Below are 10,981 nucleotides of genomic sequence, written 5' to 3'. Positions count from 1 at the left end.
CTCTATTCACTCACAATTGGCAACCACATTAATTCCCTATTAAATTACCCCTAACTCCAGCAGTTTAAACAAAAATCTCATTATCTCAAAGTTTTCGTGGCACGGAAGTCAGAAAGAGGCTTAGCAGGTGATTATGGTTCAGAGTCTCTGATGAATTTGTAGCTAAGATATCAGCTGGTGCCGTTGTGTTCTGAAGGCTAGACTGGGGCTAGAGGATCCACTTAAAAGATGACACGCTCACATGGTTATAACTTAAAACCATCACAGCCACCTCAAATTTCTAGTTTTATAAATCTTTATGTTGTTATAGAGTTTTAATTTCATCACTGATACATGTCAATGCCTTAAAACTGAAGAAAGTAAGAATCTATAAGAAATGGATGAATTGAACTATTTACTCTGAAATTCAGAAAGGAGCTCCTCAAATAACTCAGCCACTGGTAGTAGAAATGATAGAAAAGAGAGGGCCTAGCATTTATCAGTATAAGCTGGATTTTTTTGCAAAAAAACTCTGATTTTTACTAGTTCATAATGGTTTGTTCACATATTAGTAAAGGAAAAAAGATTGTGATTGATTTATGCTTGTCATATGTTAAATAATTTATTTTTTTCTGAACTATTTCTTGAGGTAGTGTTAAAGAAATAACACTGACTCTCAGAGGAGATAGCTAAACATGATTACAACAATTTTTGCAATGTATGTTTTTTGGTCCATGCGGTAATTTTCCAAGGCTTTGAATATGTTTTATTTTGTTCTTGCACAGTAAGGTACAGTACATTGGTGTCCTTGCATTTTAGAATAGTCCATAGATTTTTTTTCTTTTGACCTGCTAAGCTATTTCAAGGACTGAGAAAAAAAGCAACAGCTAAAGATGTGTTTTTGATATTATCACTGGAAATGTTTCTTCAGATGTCAACAGATACTCAGAGGACAGAAAGACCTTAACCTTGTAATATTGAAGCTCGGGTTATAATTGCTTTTAAAATGGTAGTGTGGCTGGCACTGAACTTTCACAAAGTGTAGCATTGCAATTTATGGCCTTGTTTCAGAACTGCAAGGAATCTCTGATCTTGTAACAAAATTCCACTGGAAAGTATCCAGGGAGAAAAGACGAGAGATCCCAGTTCGGGAGACTTGAGCTGACCACTTAGCCCTTTTGACCTCTGTTTCTTTCACTACAAAATGAGAAGTTAGGGCTCATTGCTTTTTGAGGCCCCTTAAAGTTCTACAGTTCTGTGGTTATTATTTTGAGATAGAAAATATAGAGTATCATTAACTTGGTTGCTATGAAAATATCAGTGGAAACAATGAGCTGTAAAAGATGCAAATTTATTTTCTACATGACCAAGCCAATTTAACATTTAACATTTGCAAGACTTTTTTTTTTTTTTTATAAAATAAAGCTATCCAGGATATAAATTTAAATTCATATTAAAATTCCACAATAACAGCAAGGATGACATCTAAACTAAGGACAGCTTCACAGACACTGTGATAACCAAAGAAGTTATTTCTTAGGTATCTACTAAAATATTCAGAAATTACATATCACAAACACTTTCTCTATGTTTTTATTAGCATATTAAAGAAGAACAGAGATATGATCTTGTAATATCACAAACACTTTCTCTATAATGTTTTTATTAGCATATTAAAGAAGAACAGAGATATGATCTTGTAATAAATATTACCATGTAATGATTTCTGGTGAGGTGATGACAGTTAATACCTTTCAAAATGTATCATTACAGAGATTAGTGCAGGGAAGAAACTAAATTTTTTTGAGTAAGCTATGTTTAAGCCATAGTACTTAGACAATTATTTATATCATCTCATTTAATAAAGCTGATTTATAAAATTACTTAAGGTCACAGCACTTAACGCTGTGACCTTAAACTGATGATTTAACCTGAGTTGACCATAATGTTCTCATCTTTGAAATTAAGGGTTTGAAATAATGGACCTTCTTGTGCATTTTAAAGTTATAGATTTACAGTTAAATCTGCATTTTACCTGTGTCCGCTCTTTCACTTACTGATTACATAACATAAAGTTAACTAAAATATATTGTTTTAATTTCTTTAGCTGCAAAATGGGGATAATATGACGCATATTCCAGGGTTATTTTAAGGATTAAATGAGACACTGCACATCAACTATTTCACATAGGTCCAACACATAGTGGGTGCTTTATATATGGGACCACATCCCTAGGTTCTCTTTGGCCTCAATGTCTTCTTTTTCAAAAATAATTTTTATAAAAATTTACCATTAATAGGACTAATGATATTGGAATAACCATATTTTTTAAGATTGCTTTACTCAAGTTAGCCTAGATGGAACAAATGATTTCTCCATCAATGTACATTGTTAATAGTGGTAAGGGAATTTTATATCTGAATTTTTATAATAGTATAAAAAGTTCACAAACATACATGTATAAGTAGAACTGTTATATCATGTGACTGTCACCTTGAAATCTCAGTACTTGGAAGAGATTTGAAATCATAGTCGTAGAGTGACATTTAAGATGCAGAATTGATATTTTGGTTAAGTAAATGCCAAAAATTTTCTCTAAAATTGAAAAAGCCAACTGTAATAGAGGATCTATCAGTTTTGCAAGTGGTGCCACCCTTCCCCCCACTCTTTTCTAGTCTGGGATTTTAGGCTTGCTTTTTGGTGACTGATGTGGTAGAACTGGGAGATGCTGAGGCAAATTCTAGAAACTCTATTTAGAGGGAAATTTATGCCTAAATATATGCTATATTCAAGATATTGCCAGAGAGATCAAATATACAAAGTGAAATGTTATACTTTTCATAGTCTGTTTCTCCACTCTGAAATCTCTCTGGTAATGGCAGGCCTAGTACTTTTTACACTAAAAGACATTCAATAAGAGATAAAATGCAAAATCAGGTTTATTAATAGAAAACAAAAAGGCATGAAAGTTAAGGCAAATTAAATGTAATTCTAGTAGTTCATTTAAGTGGTAAGATGCTCCAGTTTCTGAAGGATGTGGAAAGTTTTTCAAGGACCTGCAGTGGAGGCCCTTGCCAGTCTATTTTACGGGCTCTAGTTGTCATGATGCCCATATGGCTCCATGGCTCACCTTCTGCTGGCAAAACTGCCTGGCTGGCCATCATATCACTGCAGCCCAGGTGCTTATTCTGGATCAGTGAAGTGTTCAGAGGACCACCTGCTATGTTCACAGTTCTGGATATGGCATTTTAATTTTAATATTAAAAATAAAATATGTGAAGTCTATTGGATGGTTTTACACTCAATATTTTTCTCATATCCATGTAATGCTATTTAGACACAACTAGTCACCCCATGGCAGCTATGACATGTCAATGTAAGTTGTGGGGAGAAATGAAATCTACTTCTAGGGCTTGCCTGAAAATTCCCTTCTGAAATGCTAAGTTATCAAGTAATCATACATTCAAGTTGGTCTTGGACACCCACGATTTAAGTCTGTTGTCACAGCAAAATTATTGAAAACTCCTTCTTTAATCCCCTAGATTTCCTTGCTTGGACAATAAATTACATGGTTACCTCATACTCTCTTTAATAATGATATTAAGCACCTAACACTCTTCTTAAGATGCCACTCTCTTCTACTTTTAAGCATTAGCTTTAGAGTTGGATAAACAAACTTCTCAGCTTTAGCTAAAAAATAAAAATAAAAAAAAATAGGCAGATGATCTTAGAGCAATCTTCCATAATAAGTCAGTAGATGCTGGTACAGGCAGGGGCTGAAAGTGTATGGTTGACATTTATGGTCTATTTGATAAGTATAAAAGCAAGCGGAGATAAGAGAATAAAATGACAATATTAGGAGTTCCTATCAGTAATAAATAGGCTTGTTGCCAAAAGATCTCACTGAGGGACGTAAGGAAGAGGGCTGAAACAGGAAGCTAAGAGGCCAGGATAATGTGGACTCCAACGAATGAGGCTGAATGGGGGGCAAATCAACAGGAGAATTTGTCAGGTACAATAAGAATTATGTTTGTGAGAAAAGTTGTGTTAAACATTCTTGTTGACAACAGAAGCAGTGAATACTAGTTTTAAGAAAACACTTTCAGTAATACCAGTAGCTCCTTGCCAAAAGTATCTTGGTCTTCCCATATAAAAGTTATATCTCAGTTATAGAGATGAATGGGTTATGTTTGAGCCATCGACTAATTTTCTTTTTCTTGATTCAAAGCTCACTAAGCAATTTTCCTTATTTCCCTTTGAGGAGAAGCACATTGTTTACATTTCTCAGTACAAATTAGAAATTAGTTTTCTGGTAAATATATATAAAAGATCAGGCCAATTCAGTTTCTTGTAAATTTAATCATTGTGAAGACATTTATAATTTCAAGCCACAAGAAGGCATGAGCACTACCCAGTAAGCAAAGATCACCACTGTTTTCTTTTTGTGATTAAACATTGATGTCACCCTGGGGAACACTTCACTTCATGATTTTTGCTATCTCTTAAAATTTCTTTTTGTGTATCCACTATTGTGAAGTCAATTGATGTTAAAAACAGTAAACATATTTCTAAATGTATATATTAAAATACTGCTAGTTAAAAAATACTACATTAGATATTCAAAGCCAAAGATTGTCAGTAATAAAGGAGAGAGTAGAACATAGGTTTTCCAAATTCCTGTTCATTGCTCAGTTTATTAGCAAAGACATTTTATTAGCAAAGACACAATCATGAGGGGAAATGATTGTTTATATCTTTTCAGAAAAGACATAAAAGTACTTAAGCAGACTAGTCATGATTTCATTAAAAAAAAAAAAAAAAAACTTACCTTGACTGTCCTGGTATTTACAAGGCAGTCAGAGCCATTAACCTGAGATGACATTATTTTCAATTGACATTAAACATTGTAGGCCTCTTTTAGATAACATTTAAACACTAGACTTAGTTTAACAATTGGTTACATCTTTCTATCAATTAATGCTTTTTCCCATCCTTGAGCATTCTTAAATGTGATCCATTTATATTTTTTTTGCAAAGGTAATACATTTATACAATAAAAAATTCTAAAGGAGTAAAAGAAAAAAGAATTAAAATTAAGTCCGACTCTTTTTAGCCCCCGCAGAGCATGAAGTTTTTTTCCCCAGAAGCTTCTACTCTTACCATTTTTCTTATATATTTCTCTCTTCAGCTTGTTTGCGATACACAAATGTACACATACACAAATTTATTGTTTTTACACAGCAAGGCCCTATACTACTATACTTATTACTCTATGCCTTGTTTTTTAAAAAATTCCCATATAGCACAGCATTCCTTTTTATATTCATTTAAATAGAACCGTTACATTCCTTTCAATGATACATAATACTTCATTGACTGTATTAGCATAATTGATTTAAAACAACTCCAGTGAATAAACATACATATCATTTCCAATGCTACCCTGAATTTAATTGCAAATCTGTTATTTTCCTCAGATGTGAGGAAGCTAACTAAAGAAGAATAGAATATCTGGGTAAAAGATACATGAATAGATGTTGTTAAATTACAATAAACAGTATTTTCTATAGTAGTATAGAAAATACTTGACATTTGTACAACATGAGAAGATAGACCAACCATTTTAGGTCATAGACAGAAGTTACATTTTTAGGGAGGCCGACCAACAATATAACATCTATTATATGAGACATATAATAATAATAACAAAAATAACTTTAAAGCTATCTTGTTTTAGCTATTGTTATTTTGGCATTTTATTACCAAGCTTCATCTGTATGTGAAGTATTATGGATAAATTACATTGGGTCATTGGTATTTTTCTTTGTTGACTTATAGATGTTATTATTTACAAACAAAACCTCTGAATAATTCATACAAAATTTCCCCCTCTAATTTGTTGTTTGTTCTTTGATTCTATGATTTTTTTTTTTTTTGCTAAAGCGAAGTTTTTTGTTTGCACAATCAAATTTATCATTGAAGATTTTCTTTGTATAAAATCGAGATTTTGAGTCATTTTTAGAAAGATTTCTTTCATGGAGTGCTTACTTTTTAAATTGCTTTGTAAGCATACATTTTTTAAAATGTCATCTTGACACTTCATACTATATACAAAGATCAATGCAAGATTTATTATAGACATAAAAGTAGTAGATAAAACATAAAGATCCTAGAAGAAAACAATAACTTGACAGTAAAGTGTGTGATTTTTTAATGAAAAATTAAGAGTGCTAACCTAAAATTTAAAAAAAAGACAGATAAATTGGATATTATTAAAAATAAGAACTTCTGTTCATCAGATAAAGTAAGTAAAAAAAGGCAAGCACAGACCAAGAGAAGATATTTGCATATTTTTAAAAAGGTATTTGTATCCAGAATACCTAAAGTCCTAAAAGTTAATAAGATAAAGACAGACAACCCAACAGATAAATGAACAGAAGACATTAAGTCACTTAACACAAGAGGAAAATCAAATATGCAATGTGTATGAAAAAAATGCTCATCATCATGACTCAGCAAGAAAATACAAATTAAAGCCACAATGAGATATCAACATACATCCAACAAAATAACTAATATTTTAAAATACTGATAGAGTAAGTGTTGGTGAAGATGTGGAGTAACTAAATCCTCATAAAATTCTTATGGGAATGTACATCAGAAAACTATTTGGCAGAATCTACTACAGCTGAACATATGACTCTAAAAAGACAATTTCTAATAGAATTGTGTACGTATGTTACAGAAAAAGGTACAAGAATATACAAGTATCCAAAAATCAAAAATAATTACATTTTTCTTAACAGTAGAATGGATAGTGTTCACAGAATGAAATACTGTAAAACAATTAGTATAAATGATCTTATATTAAATAACTAATGCTAAATGATATAGATAAACCTCACAAACATATTAAGCTAAGTATTCTTAACAGGGGTGATATTGCCCCCAACAGAGTGGAAATTGATTCTTGGAAGTGAAAAAATCTTATTTTTTAATGGACTTGAAAAGCACAGATATAATAAGATTGGATAATGCTTTGTGAATACAGTCTGAAATCTACTTGATTCTAAATCTCCTTACATCAAGTTTCTTTGTTTCCTTGATTACAGGGAGAATTTTGGTGCAGGAACGTTTCCTGAGTTTTCAATACAGTGCCCTCTCTTTATCCATGGGACACATGTTCCAAGACCCCTAGTGGATACCTGAAACTGCAGATAGTACTGAACCCCACATATACAATGTTCTTCTTATACATACATATCTATGATAAAGTTTTATTTTTAAGTTAGGCACAGTAAGAGATTAACAACAATACTTAATAATAAAATAGAACAACTGTAACAATAAAATAAGGGTTACTTAAACACAAATACTAGGATACTGAGACAGTCAATCTGATATATGACTAACAAGCAGGTAGAATACACAGTGCAGATACGCTGGACAAAGGGATGATTCATGACCTGGGTAGGACGGAGTAGGACAGCTACTCAGAATGGCACACAATCTAAACTTACAAATTATTTCCGGAATTTTTTGTTTAATACTTTTGGATTGTAATTGACCACAGGTAACTGAAACTGCAGAAAGCAAAACTACAGATTAGGAGGGGAAATTACTGTATTGCAGCATGCAACAAAGAGAAGAGGACACAAAGAGCCCATCTCTATAAGCACAGGGTGAACTTCTGATGGTTGGCTACAACCCTCTACTTACCTCTGAGGATGTCTGAAGTCATGATACTAACCCTCAGCCAAATCTTAATCAATACAGTTACATGCTAGGTAGGGTTCAACACATAGGGAATAATCTGTATTATTTTGTCAGCATTGTTTATGAAAAACATGAAATAAAGAGAGAAATATTGTTTCATTAATTTATGAAAAATGTCGAACTTCAGTGCAATTATAAAGGAAATATAAGTAAAAAAAAGAAAGCATGTGTCAGTTGATGTATTTTTCATTCTGTTTTTTATGTTTATATATAGTTTTAAAATATTCCTAAATATTAGAATTCTATAGAAATTATTAGAAATAACACATGGTTTGTTTAAAATCAATTAAAAATACCCTTCTATATTTGAAAACTTTGGCAAGAAATCTAATTTATTCAGATTTACTCTGCAACAAGCTCTAAGACCCTATTGTGTAGTAAACATTTGTTGTAATTGTTTTAACTACTCAGTGTGGCTTTCACTTCTAGTAGCAGCCTTCCAAAGACAATTTCTTTTTTCTTCTTGTTTTCATCGTTGGAGAGAGTGTCATTACATTCATTGTCTGTGCCTAGACTAAAGATGTGGGCATACAAACCCAGTTAAACCTCTTAAGCTCTTTAAGGGCTTTGAATTGTAAGCTGGGTGGCACAGACGTGGGGGAGGGGAATGAAGCTGATTGACCAAAGCAGCTGTAAGAGACTGTCAATGTTCTTGCTCCCTCAGTACACCTTTGGGGCTGTATTAGTACTTGCCTTGCCCCAGTGAAGGTCTTCAGTTCTTCTTGCATGGAATTCCATTTCCTCTCAAGTTAGCTAGGTTAGGGCTCTGTAAATTGCAACTAAAACACCATGAAAAGACTTGTAACAATGATTTGGTTTCAGCATTGCTTGAACACCTTCTGATCATTTTTTTAGTCTATTTTGAATAACATGACTAACATTTGTCAAACTCTTTTCAAACATGAAATAAGCAAACAAGCATAGTAGCTGATCCTAGATCTCCTGTGCATTTACCACATGTGGCAGATAAAATCATGATAAGAATGCTCAATGTTTCTAGAAATTTATATATTTTTAAAGATTTTTTTACATTATTACCTTGTTTATTTCTCATAAGAATTCTTTGAAGTGGGTAGAAAAGGGAATATTACTCCCATCTTCGAGAGAAGAAATTAAGTTTGAAAAAGAGAAAGGGACATAAGGGAGCCATTTAGTTAAAGGAAAATGTTATTTTAATAATCATTTTGCATACCAATTCTAAAAGTACATTGCAAAATCACATCTAGGGAAGTCTTTTCTTATAATGTAATTATCTCATGTATAAGAAGCCATCTGCTTAAAAAAACAAAAAACTGCTCTTTCAGTTCAGTATTTGATCCCTCAATCTTCCATTCCTCAGTAAGCGCTCTTCCTACTAGTCTAGCCAACAATCCTTATTGTATAAGACCTGATAGTTACTTCTATTCTAACAATGTATAGGGCCATATGGTTTTATTCTCACTCAGGGGTGAAGTTGGTGATGATCTTTTTACCCTCATTGGGATCATGAAGTTCCTCACTAAAGAGATCGGGCATAGGAAAAGGGAACCCTTATTTTCTGAAGTTCATAATATCTGCTCAATCAAGAAAAAATTATAAAATACATACTTATGTTTTAGAAATACATTTGGTCTTTATTACTAAAAAGTCTGGAAATAATATTTTATAACAATTACAAGTTAAAATATCGCCATTTTTTGGCTTGCAACAAATTGGTTCCATTTCTTTCTGCTCTTTTCTTGTTGGAAGAAGGAAATCACTAGCTATCATCATTTCTAAAATAGACTTCATATCTCTAAAGGCCATTTTTAGATTATTCTTCAATTTCTTTTTTCCTAGATTAAATTATCCTTTCTCACTTTTTTTGTAGGCCTTGTTTTTCAACCTTTAATCATCTCCTTTGTTCAACTCCTGATAAACTACTACTACACATATTAAATTGCCATTGATTTATTCATTCGGGTGCTCACTGGGTGCACAGAACTCTACGAAGTGTCTTTTATCTGTATTCTTGTGATTTCGGCGAAGTACAGAAATTCTAATATAAATTTAACCAGCAATCCATATACTATATTAGAGGGTAAAAGATGAGGCCTGTGAAATGTTGACTTCCTCAAACAAAATCTGCCCCCACTTACAATCCTATTAATTTGGTCATCCAGGAAAGTATTACCTTCTTGTCTGATTGTCCATGTCCCTTGAATCTATGACTTCTAGGTTTACATGACAACAATTTAGGCATCTCCCCGTCACAAGCATAAGAATAAGAGAATAAAAAGTTCTACAATTCCCATCAGATCTATATTTTCTAATCTATTTTCACGTGAAGTTAAAAAAAAAAAAAATTGAAAAAAGTTAACAACCAGACTGTTGTTTTGTTTTGACTGACGACTATTTTTTTTAACAGACTTAAGCATTTTGATTTAAGCACTAGCCTAAACAGTCAAGATCAGCAACTGATGCTATTGGGCAATTAGTTGCTAGTAAAACTTCCTTCCATATATTTCATAAGAATGGCTATTGAACACTTTATCCACTATACCTACTCTTGTGGTACCTGTTATAGAACTGTAGTTACTCTCTGGAGCCTGGTATAATGAGTCAACTCTCCATAAGCTATGTGACTTGTCTAAGTCACATAACCACTTTGACTCTGCTTCCTCGTTATCTATATTTAGCTTTCAAACTGGGCTAGTGTGTAGATTAAAGACAAAATATTATACATAAGATTCTTTGCACATTGCTTAACATATAGTAAGTACTGCAAAATGAATGCTATTAAAAAACATAATAATTATTAACGTTATTAATTCATAAAATGGAGACACCCAAGTATAATTGGTCAAGGCTAGTTACTATAAATGATAATCCTCAACAACTCAGTGTATTAACTAATAAAAATTTATCACATTTTTAAAAATTTAAAACTTATCTGAATATTAAAGTAAATGAACTCTTTATTTTCTTTAAAAGTAAACTATAGTAGAAAATACATAAATACTATATACCAAAGAGCACTTGGATCTCTTCTGGTGAAAACAGATGTAAAATTTACTATTGTATATTTAAAAAGAACTGCTTAGACAAAGGAGTATAAAATAAAATAGAACTTAAAAACAATACAAAATTCAAAATCTATTAATAAGCTTATGTATTCTGCAGCTGACCCAACATTCTTATGATTAATTAGGTTCTTAAAATGTTAAAACATTGGACTGCATTTTTAGAGCTGGAAGAAACACTTCT

The sequence above is a fragment of the Pteropus alecto genome, unplaced genomic scaffold, assembly GCF_000325575.1.
Source record: "Pteropus alecto unplaced genomic scaffold, ASM32557v1 scaffold76, whole genome shotgun sequence".
Lineage (NCBI taxonomy): Eukaryota > Metazoa > Chordata > Mammalia > Chiroptera > Pteropodidae > Pteropus > Pteropus alecto.
Note: the sequence above shows the minus strand (reverse complement) of the source record.